At 47.9% G+C, this 24773-nt stretch overlaps 1 protein-coding gene across 1 annotated transcript in view; it reads right to left on the bottom strand.

The window, feature by feature from the left end:
• TENM4 (teneurin transmembrane protein 4) overlaps positions 1–24773 on the bottom strand; it is a 593869-nt gene that overhangs the window by 529351 nt on the left and 39745 nt on the right.

Genomic DNA, 24773 nt, shown 5'->3' with positions numbered 1-24773 from the left:
TGTTTCTGGGGTGGAGGAATCCAACCCCACTAACCTGTGCCAAGCCCTGTGCTAGGGCCTTTGGGATAGACATCACTTAGGCACCACCTGTGTTCCTGGCCCTGCGCTGAGGCCTGTTCCCATGCATAGTTTCATTTAATGCAGCACCAACCATCCCAGGAAGCGCTAGAGAAAGGGTATGGGTTTCTTCCTGGGGTAATGGAAATGTCCTAAAACTGATTGCGACGATGGTTTCACAACTCTGCGAATCTACTATGAGCTGCTGAATTGTATGCGGGTGCTTTATGAATTATAATTCAATAAAGTGGGACACGTGGGTGGCTCAGCCGGTTAAGTGTCTACCTTCAGCTCAGGTCACAACCCTGGTGTCCTGGGATCAAGCCCCACATCCGGCTCCCTGCTCCACAGGGAATCTGCTTCTCCCTCTTCCTCTGCCTGCTGTTCCCCTGCTTGTGCTCTCACATTCTCTCCCTCTCCCTCTCTCTCTCCCTCTGTCAAATAAATAAATAAAATCTGGAAAAAAACTAATTCAACAAAGCAAGGCAGTGTAAAGCTGCATCATTCAGATGAAATCATTTGAATCCATATTTTCTAACTCAAGGCCTAGGTCTCTTTCCTTTGTTACTCAATAATAAAATCCAGCTCCTGCTCTCCAGATGTTTATTTTCTAATAGGGAAGAGAAGGCAAATACTCAAGCTGTTTACAAATACAGGACGGAACAGAGTACGTGCTCTATGGGAGATTTAAGCAGGAGCACAGAAGGTTGTCCGAACCAGCTCACACAGAGAATGGAGTTGAGGTTTCCTAAGTTGTGCTGGGAGTGCAACCCTTCTGCCTCCTTTCCTATCTGCACACAGGCAGCTCACACACCCAGCTCCAGGACAGGGGACAAACCTGCTTAAGCAGTACCCTCAGATTTCGTAGTAACAACCTTAACACACATATGGTGCTTATAACAGGCCAGATACGCTTCCTAAGGCTACAGATCCAATAACTTCTTTAATCTGCTGCACAAGCCTAGAATGTAGGTACCTGTCACCCCAGTGAGGCTTGAAGGTCAGAGAAATGCAGTAACTCGCCCGAGGTCATACGGCTAGTAAGTGGCAGAGCTGGGATTCCAGCCCTGGTTTTCTGGCTGGAGTTAATATTCACAACCTCTACACTAGGTGGCTAACGGGTCTGTTTGGAATCCTGTCTCGCTCCCACAGCTTCTGCTCCGTGCCCTCCTTCCCTGAGACCTAAATTCTCTAAGGCTGCTGGGGCTGGAGTTACCCTCCTGGTGAGTGGCCACATTACAGAGCCGTAAGGAATGTGAAGTACGATTAAGCATGGCCCCTTAGAGAACAGAACAGAGGGGAGGGAGGGTCTCAGCCTAGGCGCTGGTAGCCAGGGTTCTGGCGCAGCTCAGCCACTAAGTCCCAGCATTCCTTGCTTCTCTCTGGGCCTCAGGTTTGTCCCCTGTGAAAGGGGTTAAGGGGACTTTCAAGCTGTCTTTTGCCCTAAAACCCTAGGACCCTCAGTCCATGGCCTGGTACCCCACTCAGTTTGCTGTCTCAGGGCTGCTCTCTGTGAGTCCCGGATGCACGCTGTCCCTATCTGCGACCTTTCTGACACCCAGCATCCAAGGAGGCCCCCTGACACACAGATTTGGGGCTGTGCTGCCCAGCGGCCTTGCTCGTGTCTGACTCCATCTGCACCCTCACCCGACCTACCAAGGAAATAGCCACTCCTTCCTGAGTATAGCTTTCTGTACCAACCACGCCCCACTCATACTAGAGGGCTCAATCATTATTTATGAATGAATGAATGCCTGCAACAAACCCTATCACAAGGCTGTCATGACTATTGACCCTGTCTGTCTTCTCTACAGTGCTATGATTTCACCAACGCCTGTGGTTTTTGTGCCAGGTCTCTCTCTGGATATATTCAGGATAAAATCATTGGGACTGAACGTTCTAAAGAGGGCATACGATGTATGACTTCAGAGTGGACTCAGAAAATCTGGGATGCACATCAGTGGGAGGTGTGGGGCCCACACAGCCAGTGCTGAGAGGCCTAGCCAGCAGAGGTGAAAAGCGTGGGACGCACGACAAGGGCCACCGGAATTTGAGCTCCACCAACCAACAGCGCCTGCAGGAGAGGTCGGCATTGTGCCCTCCTCCTGCTCTGGCCCAAGCCTGGGCTGGGGGTTCAGACACTGAGGTGATTCGAACTCTTCACTTTCTGTTTGGGTGGCTCCGAAACTCTGAGACTAGCGCTGTCCAGCAGAACTTTCTGCCATCATGGAAAACATTCAATGTGCTGTCCAATACGGTACCAGGCACTTGTAGAATTAAACACTTGGAATGTGTTTCCTGCAACCCAGGGACTGATTTTTTAATTTTATTTGCTAATTTAAATATCAATAGTCTATATGACCAGCGGCTCTTGCACTGGACCACACAGGGCAAGCCTACGTGATACAGCATGTTTGAGTAGATCCCATCTTACTTCCAGGTCACACACCTCTAAACCCAGACCATACAGCAGGCTGGGCACACGAGGACCGTGTGCCGCTATGTTAGCAGGCCTGGCTTCTTCCTGATCTTGTCTCCAGCTCTGGCATCACAAACCTGGGCTCTGGCCTCAGGTCTGCCTCGGACCAGCTATGGGCCTGGGACAAGCTGTTGCAACTCTTTGAGCAATTTCTTCATTTTGCAACTTCATAGGGTCGATGGAGAAAGAAAAGGGGAACCCAGATGGAAGTGACCTGGTGTATCATAGGCACTTGGCAAGGCCTGGTGCCCTCCTGTGTTCCCTCTCTACTCTGACTGGTCTTGTTACCTGCTGGAATTCACATGCTCTCAGCCATCTGACGTTTCCTCCGGATTCCAACCTGCCTTTCCCTCTTGGGTGGCTTGGGTCTGAGCCCCACACCAGCGACCCCTGTGTGAGCTCTTCCCATTCTCCATTGTGTCTGAGGGCCAGGCGAGGAATGCACAGGGAGAGAGCTGTGGGTGCCATGGGACATGGTGGTTTACATGTTTTGGGGGATTGTTTTTTCTTGAGGAGGAGGGAAGCTATGGGTTTGGGGATGAAACTGTTTAAAAAGCCCTGATCTTGGGGCACCTGGGTGGCTCAGTTGTTTAAGCGTCTACCTTTGGCTTGGGTCGTGATCCTAGGGTCCTGGGATGGAGTCCCCATGTCATCTGGCTCCCTGCTCAGTGGGGAGTCTGCTTCTCCCTCTCCCTCTGCCCCTCCCCACCGCTCGTGTGCTCTCTCTCTCTCTCTCACTCTTCTATCTCAAATAACTAAGCAAATAAAAAGCTCAGATCTTGACAAAACAAAGCCAGTGCCTTCTTCCTCTACCACCTCTCAAATTTCTTCCTCGATCCCTAGAGACAAATACAGGGGCAGGCCACTGAGTGCCTCCAGAGAAAGATGTTACGTTGCCAACATTCGGTTTCTTATAACCTCCGGATGGATGAAAGTAAGTCAGGTGCATGGTCTGTGGAGACTCCAAAGGGACCTGTGGAGAACATAAGATCACAGCCCAGCAAGGGCTTTTTTATATTTTGAGAAAAATAGCCTTCAGGATAGATTACTTTTTCTCCAGGCAGAGACAGTATGATGGAAGAAAAAAGCCTCAGAGCTAGAAATCTGAAGTTGCAATGGTTTGTGAGTCCCCATAAGTGCCAGGCACCAGGCTTGCACCTTCCTAGACATGATGAGTCCCAGCTCTGCACCTGATTTGGAAAGTCTTGGGGGCTCAGTCTTCTCACCAGCAAAATGGGGCCAGTCAAGATTCCTGCCTGCCAGGGCTGCTGTGCGGGAGAGCGTGGAAAGGCACGGACTCGTCATGCTATGTAGCACACTCTTTTTTTTTTTTTTAAAGATTTTCTTTATTTATTTGACAGAGATAGGGACAGCCAGCGAGAGAGGGAACACAAGCAGGGGGAGTGGGAGAGGAAGAAGCAGGCTCCCAGCGGAGGAGCCTGACGTGGGGCTCGATCCCAGAACTCCGGGATCACGCCCTGAGCCGAAGGCAGACGCTTAACGACTGAGCCACCCAGGCGCCCCTATGTAGCACACTCTTCGCTCATGGTTTCCTATGTTTGTCTAGGGGCACTATTCACAGAGGCCGACCATTGATCTGACACTCCAATCTGGACCTTTCTTTGAAAATTACCAGATTCTACAAAACATCTGGCTCGGGACAGGGAGCCCCCACGGCAGTGGACGCCAGCCTTGACGATTAAATTACCACTATCCCTGGCGAGAGCTGAAAACAAATTTTATAAGTGTAAACGGTTCATTCTATCCCTTTCCCCCGATGCTTTGAAGCTCAGTCTCTTTCCCACCCCCGTTTCCTCACTACAGCAAGATGAGATGCTTCGGAAATGAGACCTCAAGCTGTACCTCTGAAAACAATTGAAGAAGGAATGTGTGACACAGCGAGTGGTAGAAGCAGCTTGGTGTATTTGGTTTTCAGGGAGAGAGACACTTGGACTCAAACCCCAGCTGTGTGATCCTGGCCAAGTTACTTAACATCTCTGAGTCTTTTACATAGCTCAGCTATAATGGAGGGGTGATGAAAGCTACATGGAAGAGTATTTTAGGAATACAGTGGGGTGACACGTAAAGGTGACTGATATCGAAGGTGCTTAATATTCGCTGAATTGAGTCAGTGCATACTATTCCTTGAGTCACCCCCTCCCCCAACACCTTTGGTGAAAGCTCAGCTTTTCTAGCTCTCCCTGAACCACCCACCCAGCGCAACATTCTTTTCCAATGGGCTTAGTGGTGAGAGGAAGATGGAAAGCATTTGGCCAGAACGCCGACCTCATTAATTCCCCTGTCTCTCCATCTGCTATCTATCAGGAACCCACTGCAAGGAGGCAGGTGACCAGTATGAGCCTTCCCCTTTCCCTTTGCCTCTGGGCCAATGTGCGTCCGTGCAAAGCCACCCACAACCATGCGCCCCTGGCAGGGCTCAGCTCTGGTGACTTGTAGTGGGAGCGGGGGCTGCTGGGGACTCAGAAAAAGAGAGCCGAAGTTCACAGCCAAGTCGGAGGCAGCAGCCAGGCCCAGCTGGCCTCCTCTGTAGGTCAAGAAAGAGTCTGAAAACCTGCAAATGACACTGCAAATGCAGTGGAGTAAGGAGGTCATTATTCAGCAAAGGGATCTCCGATTTAAATAAGTTTCCTTATTCCCTAACGGCACTGAACACACTGCTTGATTTACACAAGGGAGATCACCACTCTAGTTTTTCAGGAACATGTGGCTTGCAGAAAGTAAGGTACAAGGAGTCCATGCAGATGGTGAAGGCTCAACAAATGTGAGCTGTTGTTACTACACCAAACAGATGCTGAGAACTCTGTGCTTGCGGCTCTAGGACTCGGGTTTGGCTCTGAGTTTCCTGGCAGCCAATGGGAAGCAGCAAACAGGATTAGTTTCAGCATTTCCAGTGTCTACAAGTGCACGCACAATGCTAACCCGGAATGAGCGCAACTGTTACTGGTACTGAAACCAGAGAGGAACATCTTCCACCGGCCATCAGAGGCTGGACATCGCATAATGTGGAAAAAAAAAAAAGGTGTTGGGGACTATCGCAACAGGAAAATACAGGGGCCAGCTTCCTCAAGCTGACCGTAGTCCTTACTTATCAGTGTCTGAGCAGAAACCTCTCTCTGAGGTATCGGGGAAGCAGCAAAAGGATGGCTGCAATCACTTCTCCTCATTCTAAGCCACCAGCACCCCACACTCAGTTTTGGTCTTTTTGTTTTGTTGGCAAAGGAATTAGAGTATTATTAATCAACCAATCAGTCAAATAAGCCTCATTACCATTAAAGAAGAGAAAGTAAGCTTTATTTATGCAATTATAAGGCATTTAAAAAACAAAGAGATTATTATTAATACTTGAGCCTGGCAATCTTCCCAGAGTGGTAAACCAACAAGGGCTTTGTTCTTGAAGAGGCAACACAGTGGTTATAGATTCCTGACTCTCCGTTCCAAGTTCCTGGTGTATGTAATGCCTCCTGAAGGTTCAGGAAGGTTCTTAAGCCTCCTCTGCCCTCAGTGCTGTTTAGGGAAAACAGCAGTGGGTTGAGAGTTAGGAGGCTGGCATACTCTGTGACCCTGGCTGAAACAAACAGCCTCTCTGGGCTGTGGGTTCTCAGCAGCAGCATGTTAGAAAGTGAACAAAGATCAGTCTATAGAGCTTTTAAAAAATACATGGTCCCCATCCCATTTCAGACCAACTGAATCACAATCTGATCATGGGGCCCAGGAAATGGTATATTTAAAAAGTGCTTCAGATGATTCTAGAACACAAGCGAGGGTTGCCAACCACGGCCTGTTTGCTCTCTAGGTCCACTCTACCTTTGACCTTACCCAGTCTTGGGATTTCTTAAAGACGCCTGACCCAGGGCTCTCAAACACCAATGTCTGCAGCGGGCCCATAGGTAACGTAATGAGTGACGTGGGCCAGGTGCGGAGCAAAAAATGTTAAACTGACAAAGCATAACACCCGGTGGGTTATAATGTTTTGAAGACACGGTACAGGAAAACTCAAAGAGCCAAATACAAAGCATCTGCCAACCGTACGGCCTCGAGGCCCCAGTTTGAGATCCCTGATGAACAGACAGACCCCAGTCCCCCATAGGTGGCCAGCTCATGGCCTGAAATGCACGCTTGCTGGTGACACACACCGGTTCTCGTCTGACTTCACACCAGAAACTCCAGGCCCAGAGCAGGCATTCTGTAAATGCTGTGTGCATGGATGGACGGGGAAACCAGTGAGCCCGGGTGGGGGCTGGGCGGAGCCTGGACTGCCCTTGATTCTACAGAGTTTAGGGTCTAGCCTGTACTGCCTGGTCCAGTAGCCACTGGCCACACACGGCTACCGAGCCCTTGAAGCACGGCTCATCCAAATTGATATGTGTAAAATCACTACACAGGTCAGAGAGTGAGCATGAAAATAGGAACTTAAAATTTTAACTAATAAATTTTTATATTGACTACATGTGGACATGATATCGTATTTTGAACTTATCATGTTAAATAAAATATATTAAAATTAATCTCACCTGTTTCATTTTTTTAAATGTGACTACCAGAAAACGTAGAATATTACATTTCTATGCAAAAGTGCTGCTCTGAGCCATTGGGCTTTCATTTTTTTCATGCATGTATCCATGCCTTCCTCGGGTACGATGTTTTTTCAACATTTTTCTCCCACCAATAAACTCTATCCTCCTCTCTTCATCGAGTAGGATGAGCAAATGGAAGATAGGGAGGGACTAGGGATGCAGATAAAAATCTCATCTTTCTCTAGGGCTGGGAGGATACAGCGCCTATTCCCACCTGTCACCCCATGCCCCACGTGTCTCCTTGTAAATGACCACAACAACTGTCTCAGTGCCCTCTCCCAAGGATTTCCTCAGTCTGGACGCCCTTCTTATTTCCCACCCAGGGAACTCTTACTCATCCTTCAAGACCCAAGTCAAATGCCGCCTCCTCTGTGAAGCCCTCCCTGGTCACCCTGCTAGAGTAAGGAGCACCCCATGGGCCTCTCCCAGCACTCGGCTCAGATCCCTATTGTACCACTTCTCCCGGGAATATCTGTGAGCTTTTGACTAGTTGGTCACCTTCGTTAATACTTCCTGAGTGCAGTGCTGACCTCCTCTTCTTTTGTTCCCGAGGTCAGACTCAGGATCTGACAAAGCTCAGTAAATGTTGGGTGAGTGGACAGATCTTCCTCATCGAAGGGAAGTATCTTTCTTCTTTCCTTCACCCCCTCAACAAATGCTTACTGAGCATCTGCCACCTACCAAGCATATGAAGCACAGTCTGGGCTCAGGGAACACAGCAACGAACAGAGCAGACGAAAGCGTCTGCTCTCGCGGGCTTCCACGCTGGTGCTGGACAGTACCTTGCATCGTTCTGATGCCCTGATGTTCAGTAAATATTCACTAATGTTGCTGCCAGAGCAGAGGAATGGTGAGTGCAGCGGGACGGAGGGGCTGAGCTCCTGGGCCCCAGAGCCCATCCTTCTGAAAGGTACAGGCCCTTACATTTGCTCCTGCTCTCACCGGAGACTTCCTTAACAGTCTTTACAACCTGCCACTTCCATTGCGTACTACCGAGTTTAGGAGGTGCAATAACGGTGTGACAGCACATATTTATTGGTTCTGAAAGAGACAGAGGAGGCTCTGAATTGACCAAAGCGGAGCTTTCACTTTTACAGGCACAGCACAAGTGACTAAGGAGGCTGGAGACCGGGAAGACTTTCACAGCCACCTGGAAAGATTGACCAGAACAAACAAAACAAAACAAAAATGGAAGCCTTTGCATTCATGAAACAAAAGCTCTCAGCCCTACAGTGGCAGAGTGTGGTGGCAGAGACAGGCAGCTACACAAATTAGGAGCTACAAGCCAGGGTGGCACCGAGGCCACCATCGTCGGCAGGCGGACATATCCTGTGGCTACCTTGTGGTAGCGCCAAGCTCAGGCTGCACAGAACCAGCCCTCACTCTCTCTCTCCAGTTGCAGAGAATGACCCACCATCTACCTGGTCACCCCAGCCAGACACAGGGTGCCACCATCGTGGCCCACTCACCATCCCCATGAGACAGTCACTGAGTCTCGCCGGTTTTGCCTCCTGCACCTGTCTCTGCAGCCCCCAGCTGCCCCGCCAGCACCAGCAGCCAGCCCACCGCCCTCACCCACCTGCGTGACTGCAGAGCCTTCTCACTGACCTCTGTGCGCCCGCTCCTGACGCGGCTCTGCCCCAGCTCACCCCAGTGTTCTGCAGAGGCTGCCGCCCCTGTTCAAATCCAGAGATGAAGGTCCTCGCAGGAGAAGAATGTCAGAAATGCCTCACTGGGCAGCCCCCAGTCTTAACTCTAAGAGCCACAAGGATGAAGGCTGATGCTGGGTAAGCTATCTAGAATGATGGAGGACATGGAGGGAATCAGTTTTAGAGTCAGACACACATGGCTTCTAATCTCAAATCTGTTACTTCCTTGCTTTGTGACCAAGGAGAAAGTACTTAACATCTTCGGTCCTTGGTCTCCTTGTCTGTAAAAAGGAATCATCACCCTTAACCTCCATGGAATAGAGGCTCTTTTCTCTATACTACATGCCATAGAGAATAATATAAGCCATATCTAGCACTCAGCCCAGTGTCTAGCACCTAATAAATTCTCAATAAATAGTAGGTAGCTAAAAATATGATTCGCAGATAGTAGGCCTTTGTCTCTTTAGGGACTACCACCACTCACTCAGAATCTGGGTTCTGCCCCAGATAAGACATTTCATTACTGGAAAGTTCCAGATGCCTGTACAGCCTTCTATAAATTGATCCGTTTTTTTCACTGTGCCAAGATAACCTAACTCCCTTCTAGCATAACCAAGATGGAAGATCCTTTCTGTTCCTATCATATGAATGCCAGGGATCCCCAGCTGTTCAGGCTTTGAGTTTCTAAACATCATTGTAAAGAAGAAAACATAATCACTTAGAAAATTCCCAATGTTCAAGAGAGAAAAAACAAAGTGTTTAAGAAAAGCGCAAACCATTCTGGAACTGAGACCAGAAAAAACCTCCTCCCTTCTGACCGTAAAGAGAGAATCTGGGATAATACAGCCAACGTTTCCCTAAAGGGCCGGGTTGTATGTGGTTTGCTCTTTCTAGGCTGTCTGTTCTCCATTGCAGCGACTAAACCCTGTCACTGCAGCACAGAAGCAGTTACATAGGCAGTATGTAAACACATGAGGCTGACCGTTTCAATAAAACTTTATTTACAAAAAACAGGCAGCTGGCCCATGCACTGTAGCTAACGGACCCCTGGTGTCACGTAAGAAACCACATTCCAGCTGTCTGGACGCTGGGAACTTTAGCTCTCTGTGCTAAACGATGGGAGTTGCTGGCTCAAGTGAGAAAATAAGTGAAATCAAGTACAGTCCATCCTCATTTGTGGACTATGTATTTGCGAGTTTGCCTACTCAGTACAATGTATCCGTAACCTGCACATCTATATGCATTGCACCCTTGTGGTCTTTCACGGCCATGCACGGAATGTGGAATTCGAGTTGCCCGATGCACGCGTTCCCAGCTGAGGCTGAACGAGGCAATGCTCTGGGTTCTTGTTACGCTCTCGTACTGTAAACAAGTATTCTTTTCGCAGTCTATTTAGTGCCACATTTTTCACGCTTCTGTTGGTGATTTTGCTGTTTAAAATGGCTCCAAGCACAGTGCTGATGTGCTATCTAGTGCTCCTGAACGAGAAGGCTAGGCTGTATGTGCCTTACAAGAAAATACATGTATTAGCTATGCTCCATTCAGGCATGAGTTATAGCACCGTTAGTGCGAGTTCGGTGTTAATGAATCAACAATATATATTTAAGAAGGTGCTTTTACACGGAAATACGCATGAGATTGTGTATTGATCAGCCGATGAAAATGTTCTGACCAGAAGCTAGCAGGAACCTAGCTCTCTACTTCTCCAGGGGCAATGGTTCAGTCTTCACTAATTCAGCGTTCGTGGCTACTTGATAGAACGTAACCACTGGGATCAATGAGAACCGCCTGTATATAAACATGCTGTCCAAAGCAGTAGCTGGCAACGGGGCCGGTATAGAACTCTCCGTTCATAGGGATGCCGTGACTCTGCTATTATTACTAGTTAATCACAGTAGCCGTATTTCCTCATGCTGCAATAACGCTATTACTAATTAACCATGCTACTTTAATTCTGTGTGTATTATTTAACAAGAGGGCTGTAGTGCTATATTGTTATTAAGTGGTTGTACCAAAGTCAGCCAGAGAATGTGTCCCCAAGTTCTTTTTCCCTTGCCTTCCCGAAAGCAAAAATCCCCCCAAATAAAGCCTTCCTACAGACTATGTCCCAGGGGCTTCTGCAGACAGAAAGCAGAAAAAAACACTCTCTGGAGCAGTGATCTGGGACAAAGCTCAGAGCAGCTCCTTCGGGGAGGGGGTGGGGGACAGGGAGCTGGAGCTAGTGGGACCTTTTGGCCTGGCCAGCTCCTCTCTGGGACCCTGCCCTGCCCTGCTGGCTAAGCAGACTCTGTGCAGGAGCCACCCCGCTCCTCGCTGCCCTAGTTAAAATGCCAGCCTGGTATTTATTTGTTTTCTCCCAGACAGATGCCAATTATAGGGGCTGGGGAAAGAGACAATGGCCCAGATCTGATTGACAATGGCTGCTGAATAAGGGGCCTCCGTGGCATGTTTCATGAAAAGGCCCCTGTGTTTTTACTGCGTCTATTTGATCTTAGAGCATCTTTAAAGAAACAATTCAACCAGCAGCATTAACTGCTTCTGGGCTTTCTCTTCTCCCTGGGGCTCTGTGGGTGTCCTCTCACCCCATTTCCCTTCCTCCCTCTCCTCCAGCAGGTTCCTTTCCAGACCTTCCCGGTCCTCACAGAGAAGCCAAGGCCTGCACACAGTCCCCCCAGGCCAGGGCTCTGCAGGGGCTCCCAGATCTGTCCCCAGAGCCCGCTCTCCTCATCTCCGCCAACCTTCCGGCCAGCATCTTCGCTCTTGCCTGGCCACCTGCAAGAGCCTCTAGGCTTGCTTGCCTCAGTTGTTCATGACCTGGAAGGCTCCTTCCCCCCAGGGGGCTTTTAGACACATGGAGGGCAGGTGTGAGTTGTTAGCAAGGAGCCAGGGAGTAGAATGGGTACTTGGTGCCGGAGGCCGTCCAGAAGGATCCCCCAGTGATTTTACTCCCTTTGCCACTTTGTAGGCAAAGTGATTTAGTTTCTAGTCCCCAATCCAATTACCAAATTGTATGGTATGTGAACTGTATCCAAATAAAGCTGCTTATATATATATTTTGAAAATCTAATTATCATACTTCCCTACTCAAAACTCCTAAAGGACTCCTATCATCTGCATAGGATCAAGTTCCAACTCCAAACATGACACATAAAGGTTTCATCAAGTTCTAGGCCCTTCCATCTCCCCAGTTGATGTCTTCTCTCTGCTTCCCACGGACCACATGGTGGAGGTTCTCATCCCCACCCCAACACCCTCTTCACATAGATCTCAGCTCTGCCTGCTGTTCACATCCTCTCTGTCTAGAGCAGATGCCTGCACACCTCCTTCCCTGACAAATGCCTACTCCTCCTTCAAGGCTCTGTTTAGGCATCACTTCCTCCGGAAAGACTGCCATGACTCCTCCCAGCCTCAGGCTGCCTCCAGGGGTTTCCCTGGTATCACCTGCAGGACAGTTGCTCTACTAGACAGCCCCAGGCAGGGAGCAGGCCAGATTCAGTGCCCCACAGAGAGCCAGGCTTACAGGAGAGAGAAGGACTCCCCTTCCCCCAACCGGAAGCAGCTCTGCCTCTTCCTGTTTTATGTATTAGGATTTCATGGGAGAATTTGTTGGGAGAAAAATGTCCACTGTCACAAAAGAGTTGGAAACATTGTTCTAGGTTGTTGAGTTTCTGCAGGGGAAACTGAGGACCTGAGACTCCTTCAGGATGACTTCTGAAGGCTAAGAAGGGATGGAGTCAGTCAGTCTGAAGCTAAAAGGCCAGCAGGTCACTGCACAGCGTTCTTGCCAATGAGGGTCTAGAGATCTGGAGTAAGAGAAAGCTGGAAAGGGAATGTTCAAACTGAACTCAACAGCCAGCTATCCTGACACATCTGATAAAGCTCCCTTCCCAAGAGGAGGCACGCCTTGGAAGAGGCTGCAGAATGTTAACTAGAAAGATAGGTTTATGCTTCCCGAGCCTTCCTCTTCTCTTTCTAAAGGACTTTAGAGATGGTAAAGCCACTTACTCCTCTGGGTTCTCGTGTCTGTGCATTTATTTGCACTTTTCACAACATTCCAGAATATTCTATGTACTGGTCCATTATCCATGAGAGACCATGACTTCCCTATGGGGGAGAAGGGGAAAGGTATTCACACTGATACCCCCACAGACACTACGGGTAGACAGACTTTTTGCTGAGTACTCCTCAACTTACAAAGGGGAAACCCAGGTCCAACCCGTCGAGGGCAAGACCCACGGCCTCTAGCTATTTAATGGAGAAGCTGGGTGGAACCCAAGTCTTCAGACTTTCGCTGCTCACCCCCAAGCCCTGACCTTGCCTGGGTAGTACCAACACAGGCCCCTCAGCACACAGGCTCCCTGTGCTCCTTCCCACCTGGGCAGGGAGCAGAGGTAGTGGCGGTGTGTGACCTGGCATTGTGTCGTGGGGGGACCATTTTGTAAGGAGGCCCGCTTGTTTGTTTCTTTCTCTCTTTCTTCTTTCCTTCCTTCCTTCCTTCTTTCCTTCCTTCCTTCCTCCCTTCCTCCCTTCCTCCCTTTCCTTCCTCTCCTCCCTCCCTTCCTCCCTTTCTTTCTCTCTTTCTCTCTTTCTGACGTTAGTCACCATACATTACATCATTAGTTTTTGATATAGTGTTCCATGATTCATTGTTTGCATATAACACCCAGCGCTCCAGGCAATACATGCCCTCCTTAATACCCATCACCAGGCTAGCCCATTCCCCCAACCCCCTCCCCTCTGAAACCCTCAGTTTGTTTCCCGGAATCCATAGTCTCTCGTGGTTCATTTCACCCTCGGTTTTACCCCCCTTTCCCTTCTATTTCTCATTTCCACAAATGAGTAAAACCATATGATAATTGTCTTTCTCTGCTTGACTTATTTCACTTAGCATAATCTCCTCCAGTCCCACCCATGTTGATGCAAATGTTGGGTGATCGTTCTTTCTGATGGCTGAGTAATATTCCATTGTATATATGGACCACATCTTCTTTATCCATTTGTCTGTTGAAGGGCATTTCGGCTCCTTCCACAGTTTGGCTATTGTGGACAATGCTGCTATGAACATTGGGGTGCATATGGTCCTTCTCTTCACTACATCTGTATCTTTGGGGTAAATACCCAGTAGTGCAATTGCTGGGTCATAGGGTAGCTCTATTTTTAACTTTTTGAGGGACCTCCACACTGTTTTCCATAGTGGCTGTACCAACTTGCATTCCCACCAACAGTGTAAGAGGGTTCCCCTTTCTCCACATGTAAGGAGGCCTTCTTGTTCTTTAAGTGACTGAATTCTCCAAGGAAAGGGGAGAAGGGGAAGGAAATATGTACTCACTGTGCACTGAGCACCAACTGTGTGCCAGAGACCTTGTCACACACACACATAAATTTCATAGTCTAGTAACACATTAACATAGTTATCTCATTGGGTTCCCATGACAACCCCAGAAAGTAGTGATTTCCAGCCCCATTTTCCAAATGACAAAATCAAGGCAAAGAATAAATGGCCCATTTTAGGGCCAAATAGGGATTTGGCCTATTCCCCCTATCCCCCAAAATAGGGATTTTCAGCCCCAAAGCCTAGGTGCTTTTTCTAGCACCTACTTTCCCTAGCCTCCTGGACTGACTCACTCCATCCTGAGTTCCACTCCATAGCATTATAACAAGACCCAGCCAATGCAAGTTCATTCAACAGTCATTCCCCGAGAGCTGACTTTATGTGACCACCCCCCTACCCCAGGCCATAAAACAGAGATAATGAAAGCACGGTCCTGTCCTCCCAAAGTCACAGGCTACTTCCTTTCAACACGAAGTAGTATACACTAGGGAGGAAGGTAAGGCAAAGAATTTTAAAAAGAAACTAGCATCTATTGAGTGCTTACTGAATACTTGACATGTTCTGAAGGCTTTATATTTAATACTCATAACAACACCATGGGTGTATTCCATTGTCGTTATTCCCCATATTCCAGAGGGATTTGAATCTTGAAGTGATTCTGTCACCTGTCCACTATACTGCTGTGGGGACAAAGCACAGCCAGGTTAGCCTGAAGGCAAAGACTCTGCTAGACTCAACCACTGCATTATATCGGAGATTCATTATATCGGAGAAAGGCTTCTTGGGACCGGGTGGTTTTCTGCTTCCAGTGTCCCACTCTTTTGCTCCTAGGACTCCTTACAAAAACAGAGGTAATTAATTGGAGATTTTTTTAAAAGTCCTCCCCTGATTTTGATCCTAAGAAAAGCAAACTTTTCCTCTCAGTGTGCCATAGGCACTATCATGCCACACCTTGGCCTAGTCCCTTTCCACTGCCTGAGATCTTTCCTTCTCTTTCCTACCCTGCGAGGTCCAGTCAATTGCAGTCTCCTGAAGTCTTCTCCCCTCCAGCATGCACACATGACCACCTCCCTCTAAATTCCTAGCAGGTCTTGAAGCTGGAGAGGGGAGGATGGGGAAGAGGCCTTACGTTACCGAAGTCCAGTGTTTACAAGGCATTTAGATGGGCAGTTTTCCATAATTCATCTTTTAATCTCACTTTGTCCTTACGCTACTTATTTCATGAAGCAGGTGTTACCATGACACAGAAAATGAGTCACACTGAGGTGTCATTACTTGCTCGAGGTCCCCCGCTCATGAGCACCAGAGTGAGAATGCATGTGTCTGACGCTCAAGTCCACACTCTTAGCTTATCATGGCTGGTGTGGTATTCGTCTCCTTCTGTAGATGTCTGTCCAGCTGTGAATAGACGGTGTGTTCCTTGAAGGCAGAAGGAGGGTTATTGCTGTATCTTCCACGCCCTGGGCATGTAGTCATTACTTATGGAAAGTTTATCAAATAAATGAATATTTTATTTTCTTTTGTTATTAAAGTATAATTAACATGTAGTGCGATATTAGTTTCAAGTGTACGATACAGAGACTCAATAATTCTAAAACTTACTCAGTGCTCATCACAGTAAGTACACTCTTAACCCCTTTTAGCTACTGCAGCCGTCCCCCTACCCACCTCCCCTCTGTAACCACCAGCTTGTTCTCTGTATTTGAGTCTGTTTTGTTTTTTTGTCTTTTTTTCTTTGTTCATTTGTTTTGTTTCTTAAACTCCACATGAATGAAATCCTATGGTATTTGTCTTTCTCTGTCTTATTTCACTTAGCATAATACCCTTCACGTCCATCCATGCTATGGCAAGATCTCACTCTTTTTTATGGCAGAGAAGTATTCCATTGTGTATATACAGCACATCTTCTTTATCCATTCATCGATTCATGGACACTTGTGCTGCTTTCATACATCAGCTATTGTAAATAATCGTGCAATAAATCATAGTGGTGCATCTATCTTCAAATTAGTGTTTGTGTTTTCTTTGGGTAGATATCCAGTAGTGGAATTACTCGATCTTAAGGTAATTCTATTTTTTTATTTTTTAAGGAGCCTCCATACTATCTTCCAGAGTGGCCGCACCAGTTTGCATTCCCACCAACAGTACACGAGGGTTCCTTCTTCTCCACATCCTTGCCAACACTTGTTGTTTCATGTGCTTTTTAATTTAGCCATTCCAACAGGCATGAAGTGTATCTCCCTGTGGTTTTGATTTGCATTTCCCTGATAATGATTAGTGATGTCGAGCATCTTTTTACAGGTCTGTTGGCCATCTGTGTGTCTTCTTTGGAAAAAATGTCTATTCAGGTCCTCTGCCCATTTTTAAATCAGATTATTTGTTTATGTTTTGTTGTGTTTTGGTGTTGAGTTATAAAAGTTCTTTATATATTTTGGATATTAACCCCCTATTGGATATGTCATTTACAAATATCTTCTCCCACTCAGTGGGTTGCCTTGTCAATTTACTGATGGCTTTCTTCACTGTACAGAAGCTTTTTATTTTGGCGTAGTCTGAATAGTTTGATTTTGCTTTAGTTTCCCTTGCCTGAGGAGACATATCTAGAAAAATGCCACGATGGCTAATATCAAAGAAATTACTGCCTAGGTTCTCTTCTAGGAGTTTCATGGTTTCAGGTCTCACATTTAGGTCCTTCATCCATTTTGAGTTTACTTTTGTGTATGGTGTAAGAAAGTGGTCCAGTGACTTTTTTTTACATGTAGCTGTCCAGTGTTCCCAGAACCATTTGTTGAAAAGACGGTCTTTTCTCCATTGTATATTCTTGCCTCCTTTGTCATAGATTAATTGACCATACAAACATGGGTTTATTTCTGGGCCCTCTCCTCTGTTCCATTGATCTAGGTGTCTGTCTCTGTGCCAGTACTATCCTGTTTAGCAGGAGTCCAGACCCCAGCTTTGTATATATCCTGAAATCTGGGACTGTGATACCTCCAATATTCTTCTTTCTCAAGAATGCTTTCACTATTCAGGATCTTTTGTGGTCCCATATATATACTTGTTCTAATTCTGCGAAAAATGCTGTTGGTATTTTGAAAGTGATTGCATTAAATCTGTAGATTGCTTTGGGTAGTATGGCCTTTTTAACAATAAATGAATATTTTAAGTGCCCTTCTATCCTCAGGGTTCAATAGAGTGCCTTACATACTTTCTCATTTTCTAAAAATTAAGACAATATTTTATTGGCAGTTAAGCTTAGCATTAATGATTTTGTACTTGCCCCCTACACACACAAAAGCATAAGACGATGCTGCTAACATTTCACTGCTCTTTCAACTCAATTATTATAACCCTGATTCACCCCAAGCCTAGGTAGAACGTGAACTCCAACCTCCTCTGGATTTACTGCTAGCCCTTCTGTGGCCTGGGGATGGCTCTGTAATCTCAGGTTTGTGGAGAAGCATAATGGCAATAAAGGTGGAAGGCCTGGGTTCCTAGCCCTGCTCTTTCTCCAGATAACTTCTTACCTTGATTACAGCTAATCTCCTTATACCTGAGTTTTTCAAAAGAAAAGTACTCTCGGGTTCCAACTGAAGCTCTGAGGTTCTGTGAATCAGGCAAGAGGACCTCTGAAGTTCTAGTGAAGGATTTTTTTTTAAAAGATGGAGATGAGTAAGCTCTCCTAACCACAGCCCCAAATCTGGCAAGATGTGTTCCAATACACCCAACAGCCCTGAGGTCACCACGAGCCTGACGGCATCTGGAGCAAAGTTCCTCCTAACAGGCAGAAATTCCAATTTTGATTTCCACATCAATCCCTACAATATAAAGTACGAGGAAAAAATTAATGACAGCTACCTACTGCAAAATATTAAGCAAAAGCACCTTTCAGGAGCTCTGCAGCAATTCTTTCTATAAAGCCTTTCTGCAGGAAGCAATATCAGAGCCGGAAGAGAAGCTTTGGAGAGAGGCATCCAGGAGAAGAACAGACCCTTCAAACCATTCTCATCGAAGTGTATTATTTAGCGTTATAAAGGGAACCAGAGGAAGAACGAAACGTGATGTATATTGGTTCCTAATTACAAGTGCACCCTGGGAGGAGGAGGGAGAGGCGGGATGTCAGTGAACTAAACCTTCACTTAACCCAGCAGGAAGGCGACAGATACTGTGTAAAGCTGATACATCACTTTGGAGCAGTTTAAGAAAATACTATGTAATGATATGGAAGCAATCACACGAAGAACTAAAATCAAAAGAAGTTAAATGTGGGGGACGCCTGGGTGGCTCAGTGAGTTAAGTGTCAGACTCTTGGTTTTGGCTCAGGTCAGGATCTTAGGGTCATGGGATCAAACCCTGTGTTGGGCTCTGCGCTGGGCATGGAGGCTGCTTGGGATTCTCTCTCTCCCTCTGCCCCTCCCCCCATCCCACCCGCCTCCCTTTGCACCTTCTCTGTCTCTCTTTAAAAAAAAAAAAAAAGTAGTTAAATGTGGTCACCTCAGGAGAGGGGGCTCTGAGGTTGGGGAAGTGTTTTGCTTTTCAGCATAAGATTTCCTGCTTTATTTTATTTTGTAATCATTTATAAGGATACCTTTGATTTTTCTCCTCAGAAAGTCACTGTCCTTCCAGGAGTTTGGAACCATTCCTATGTTTCTGTTCAGCCACATCTCATTGCTGTGGCTTTTGGTGAACAGGATGTCGTGTCAGGGGAGTATAGGCAGTGTTCTCTGTTCATGTTAAGGGGGTATGGGGCAGGCACAGCATAATCTTTCTAGAAGTGGTGGTGAAGGTCCACGAGTTCTCCACGTTCTCTCAAAAAGTACGCTATCTGAAAACATGATTTCAACCCCCAGTAATGAAGCTGGGGAAATAGCCCATCCTCCTAGTTCATTTACAGGGGGAATAACTGCTAGGTATCCCATCTTTGCTAATTGTTTGGAGTAAGGGACCTGGCAAAGCATCTGTAAAGAAAACCCAATCCTAGGGAGGGTGTGAAAAGTTCAGATACAGATTAGCTAGGTGTTTGTGTCCTAAGCTGCAAGGTCACTCTCAGGCTGGCAGCCAGAGATGGGTGCAGAGGGTGCAAAGAGTGCCAGGCTGGACTCAGGAGACATGGGTTCTGGCCGTGCCCCCGACAATGCTGGGCTGTGGGCTCTGAACCGCGTACAGATGGCCCTGCACAGAGCAGTGCCCGCACAGTCATTCTCCTCTTCCAGCTTCACTCTCTTTAGTTGTGCACACAAATTTAAAAATCGCTACCTCTAGAGTTGTTTTGAGGATTAAATGAGTTAATATAGTAAAAGTTCTGGAATTCTGCAACCTCCTAACTGATCTCCCTAGCCTTATACCTCCCCTGGGTCACAACCCTTCCATGGCTTTCTACTTCCCTGCTGCATTATGTCCCAATATGACTTGAGCCACACAAATGAGCCATGTATGTACGTTTATTTATTTATTTAGATTTTATTTATTTGAGAGACACAGAGAGGGAGAGAGAGAAAACGAGCAGGGGGGAGGGACAGGCGGAGAGGGAGAAGCAGGCTCCCCACTGAGCAGGGAGCGTGATGCCGGGCTCGATCCCAGGACCCCAGGACCCCAGGATCATGACCTGAGCCAAAGGCTGACACTTAACCAACTGAGTTACCCAGGTGCCTGGCCACATATGTAATTTTAAAGGTTCTAGTAACCACTCTAAAAAAAGTAATAGACAGCAACTGACATTAATTTAAGTAACATACTATATGTATTTTATTTATAAATATATTTTATTTATCTAAAACATTATCATTTTAACACATAATCAGTATAGAAAAATTATGAGTGGGACATTTTATATTCTTTTTTATCCATCCTAAGTCTCTGAAATGCAGGGTGTGTTCTACACTTAAGGTAGTAGGAGTTTGGACCAGCCGCATGTCCAGTGCTCCACAGCCATATGTGGCTGTCGGCTACCATACTGGAGAGTGTAGAGCTCAATCTTCCTTCAGTTTCTCCAATTGACCACACAGTCTCTGGCCTCTTCTCACATGCTCTCCCCTTTGCCTGGAGCAGCCTACACCACCCGGACCCACTTTGCGGGGGTGACTTTCAAATCAGGTCACTTCCTCCTGGAAATTCCACATGGCTCTGTTAGCCTACATGGGAAGGGTCCCTCCCACATGTTCCCACAGTTTCCATACAGTCCCATTAAAATATATACTAAACGTGTTGTAATTGCCTGGATTTCTTGGACTTTAATCTCTACATCTATCTTGTTTATCACTGAACCTCCAATGCCAGGACGTACCTAGTACATAACAGAAACCTCCAATAAATATATGTGGTATTGCTTGCTAAAATGAAGCAGTCTGCAGGCCTTGGGCATGGATCTGCTTAAGGATGGTCCTAAGAAGCAAAGGAAAACTAACTGTCCCTCTCCCCACTGACTATCCTTAGGCCTTGGAGTCAGACAGATCTCGATTCAAATCTTGATTCTGCAGCTGAATAAATCTGTGTCCAGGTCAAGCCCCTTTACCTCTTGGAGCCTCCGTTCTGCCATCTGTAAAATGTGGCTATCAATCCCTAACTTGCATGGTTGGTGCACAGATTAAACTGAGGTAAAGTGGCCTAGAGTTGTACCAGGCACACGGTGAGTGCTTCACACCTAATTTCATCAAACCGAAGATGTCAGCCATCACAGTTGCTTTTGTCATAAGATACCTCATTACCTCATGAGACACTGGAAAGAGGAGGAAGCAAATCTCAACAACAATGCCGGGTCAACTATGACACGCACGTAACATGCAAGAGGCACCCCGATTTCAGACTTGTTGAAACGTTCAGTTACGTGTGTCTTGACATCAATGACATACGGCAAATGCTCCCGCTGTCCCCTGGACAGTGACCCGTCAGGACACGTAGGTAGAAGGCGCTGATGCCTTCCTTGGGCTTCACTGGAAGGCGAGGAATGACTGCTTACGGAGTCCCCACCATGGCCCAGCCACTTTCCCTACATTATTGTAATGACTCCTCAAAACAGTCTTCTTTGGTATATCCCTCATTTTTAAGAAGAAGAAATGGCAGCTCAGAGAGGCAAAGCTGCCCAGCTACCACGTGGCAAAGCCAAGACTGGAACTCAGGCCTACGCCGTGCACAGCGCCGGCCGCCTCCAGCAAGGCACACCTCTTGCAAAGGCCTGAGCTCCTGAGGCTGACGGCAGCCCCTACAGCCTTGTCAGCACCCCGTTAATGCCCTGTAAAGGCCTCAACTCCTCAAACAAGCTCGGAATCAAACAGTCAGACAGGAGCTTCTTAGATTTAACGCCAGGAACAAACCTTGCAAACAACAGGTTTAAGGAGGCCCCTGCTGTGTGAAGGAAGAGCGGAGCCTTGCTCTTGGGGGGGCAGCGGGCTGGCACAGCGAGGGGGTAGCACAGCTCTGTGCTCTCCCATATCCAGCCAAAGGGATGAAAGAGGAAGGAAGAACGCTGGCCTCCTGTGTCCACAGCATCAGCAAGCTTCAGTATTCCTCAAGAGCACCCAGTGGGGAGGGGGAGAAATGTGGAAGGGCCCAAGGGGCCGAAAGGGCCAAGAGTGGTAAATAGGGTGGGGGGGAGCTCTAGTGCAGGGAGGCCCTAGCATGAGGAAGTCACCTGACGTCAGAAGTGCATGAAACATACAGGTCAAATGTCAACACCCAGCTGGGTGGCAGGGGCTAAGGACAAAAGGCAAGAAGGCAGAGGTCCTCCGTTAGCCATGGGGGACGGGATTTGCTCCCCAAATCACGGAAGGCCTTCTGGGAGAGGCAGCAGGCTCTTTGCTCTCCCAAGTTTGCTGTGGCTCAGATGACAATTGCTGGTCCTGCAGATTTAAGACACAGGGATTTTGTTCCTTTAATTCTGTTTCCTTAGAAAGTTCAGCCTCTTTGCACGGAGTCAACGAAATCAGGTCACTGCTTTTTTCATCTGGGGAAGTGTGTTCTTAATGAGAGTTTCTCAAGCCTTTTCGCTGGGCAAGGCAGCTCCCTCCGTCCCCTTCACATATTGTGGAGAGTAAGTCTCTGGAAGTCAGGGAAGTCAGGGAAGAGCGGAGCTGGTCTGCTGCGGTGGAGGGCGAGGCTCGGCTCCCAGGCTGCCCAGCAGCGCAGGGCCCTCCCCTCTCGGCCTCCGCTGAAAGCCCAGCACTGGGCCCCGGGGAGAACAGAAAGCCCTGAGCTGTCACTCCCAGCTGTGGCGTTCGATGCTGCTGCGAACAACTCAGAAAACACGAAAAAGCCTAACCATGTAGCAGTGGCCGCCTGGTACAGCAGCAAGAGGGCTTGGGTCACTGGAGAAAGCAGTCTTCTCATCTTAGTTCCTCTGTGAAATGACCTCTGCCACGGTGCGGCATGGGTTCCATTCTAGCAGCCACCATTTACGTGACACGTGGCCTTGGCCAGGGTGCTTCTCTCTGCACCCCTCAGTTTCCTCGAGGGGCTGGGAGAGCTCAGGGGTTTTCACACTGCGCTCAGGGGACCCTAGGGTCTCCCCTCCCCACCTCCCCCACTCCATGCAGACAGCCTTAGCTCTCCTCTATTTTATACATTTTGGGTCCCCGTAAAATTTCCTTTGAAGAGAGGCTTTTGTGGCCAATAAAAGTTTGAAATCCACCAGACTGAATAATCTTGTACATTGCTTCCAGCCCTGACATTCTCTGATTCTAAAAATCACCAAGTTACAATCTATTGGGGAGAACAAATAATACTCAAAGACTCAAGGTTCTGGGTGTGTGTGTGTGTGTGTAATCCTTTAACATTTTGTTTTTGTTTTTATTTTGTTTTTGCCTCTGCTTGTCAGACACAAACCACATACAAACATCTCACCCGGAAAGCTGGGCTTCTCTCAAGTTACTGACGTGCACAAAGTGCCTGCAGGCGAAGTGGGGCAAGCGTGCACCTGTGCCCAGCTCCCGCTCCGTGCTTTGCACTCTGCAGGTGAAGAAGACACTGCTGTCCCACGGCTTGCAAACAAGCAAACCAGTTGAGAGAAACACAGCTCTGCCAGGCAGGTACTCACACCCTTGGCTTTCTACTTCTCCTGCTGGCCTGTTTCCACTCCCCAGACCCTCCTTGATTCTTACCCATCTCTCTCAAATGGAAAAAAAAATAAATAAATAAAGACAGGAAATGGAGCCTAGTAACCATTTCAAGATGGTGATGTGATGCCATAAAACCTGCACTGAATGGGCTGCAGACTCGTAACATTTCCAAAGGCTCGCTGGGTGAAACCTCCAGACCCAGGCCCATCGGAGTACCACAGCTGCACACCCAGCCCGGGGGCAACAAAGACTGGAGGCCGGTTCTGCCTGGGGGACAGGTAATCTTTAGCACCTTGCACAGACAGGCCTTCTGGTGCAGCCAAAGATCCCAGCACAGGGGAACACAAGAGAGGAAATCCAGACTGCAAATAAATCAAAAATAATTTCTATTTCTCTTTGGATCATGTGGGTTTTACTTGGGAGGAGAGTAGAGCACACATGCTTTTCTGATTCTGTCTTCACTATGCCACCTAAAAATGAGCAGATAAATAGCCTGGAAAGCTACAAGAGACCCTGGAGATCATCTAGTTCACCTGCCTCATTTTAAGGATGAGAACTAAGACCCGGAATGGGGAGGCTCCTTGCAGGCAATCATCCAGCTATAGAAGAATTTAGTCTGCACCTCAGGCCACTGGCCATTTCATTCAGCTCCCAAGGCTCAAGTCTCCTGTTCTAGTCACAGCATACTGGTAAGAGAGGGCAGGAGGGCTGTGCACAGCACGTGTGGGGATGGTACCTGTGTGTAGGAGGCATCTTACGGCAGTCATGTGTGGTTGTTCAGGTTGTACACTGCACAAGGGCCCCCTCCAGGCAGTGAACGAGACATGAAAGCTGGCTCACATGGCATGCCCCAACTGTGTGCCCTGGGGTGGGGCTCTATCTGCTTAGAGGAAGGGCATCTTTTTCTAGTTGTCACAGAAGTGCTCCAAGGGCTAGCAGGACTTCTGGGAGCAGGGAGTGTTCACAGGGGAAAGATTGGAACACAGCCCCAAGCTGAGTTTATCAGGCAGAGAAGGAAGAGCAGGCATTCTGTGAGAGGGAGGATGTACAAAGGGCCCCGTTACAGATGTGTTGGAATCAGCAGTTGACACAGCTCTCTCCTGGCCTAGGCCCAGGGCCCAGTGACATCGGGGCCTCTGTTTCCAGCATCTCCAGGAGGACCAGGCCAGGAAAATCCCTCTCTAGACACAACCATCTTAGAGTAGAAGGTTCCAGACCCTGTCCCTCGGAGCCAACCCCACTGCCCTGTTTCAGCCACGCCGGTGTCCTCACAGAACCCTTGGAAGGCTCTGTCACGACAACACTCCTCACTGCTCTGCGGGGCACCCTCTGTGGCCTCGCTCCCTCTTTGCTGGCTTTCTTCTCTGCTCCCGCACTTCCTGAGGAGAGAGGACGCCAACCAGCCTGAGGAAGGGAGAAGCAGTCCAGCTGCTCTGCCTGCCTCCTGGGGTCAGGGTCAGCTGGCTGCAACCACTCCTCTCCTCCATCCCCCCAACTTCTGCTGCTTTAGGAAAGGGCTGAAGACACGGATTCTAAATATAGGCACATCTCCCATCCTCCTGCCCAGCTAATATTAGCCCTTTTGTGGAATCCACTGACAGCATTATTCCCTTT

This window comes from Ursus arctos, unplaced genomic scaffold (assembly GCF_023065955.2).
Source record: "Ursus arctos isolate Adak ecotype North America unplaced genomic scaffold, UrsArc2.0 scaffold_22, whole genome shotgun sequence".
NCBI lineage: Eukaryota > Metazoa > Chordata > Mammalia > Carnivora > Ursidae > Ursus > Ursus arctos.
The sequence above is the reverse complement of the archived record's forward strand: the minus strand, read 5'-3'. Positions and strand labels throughout refer to the sequence as shown.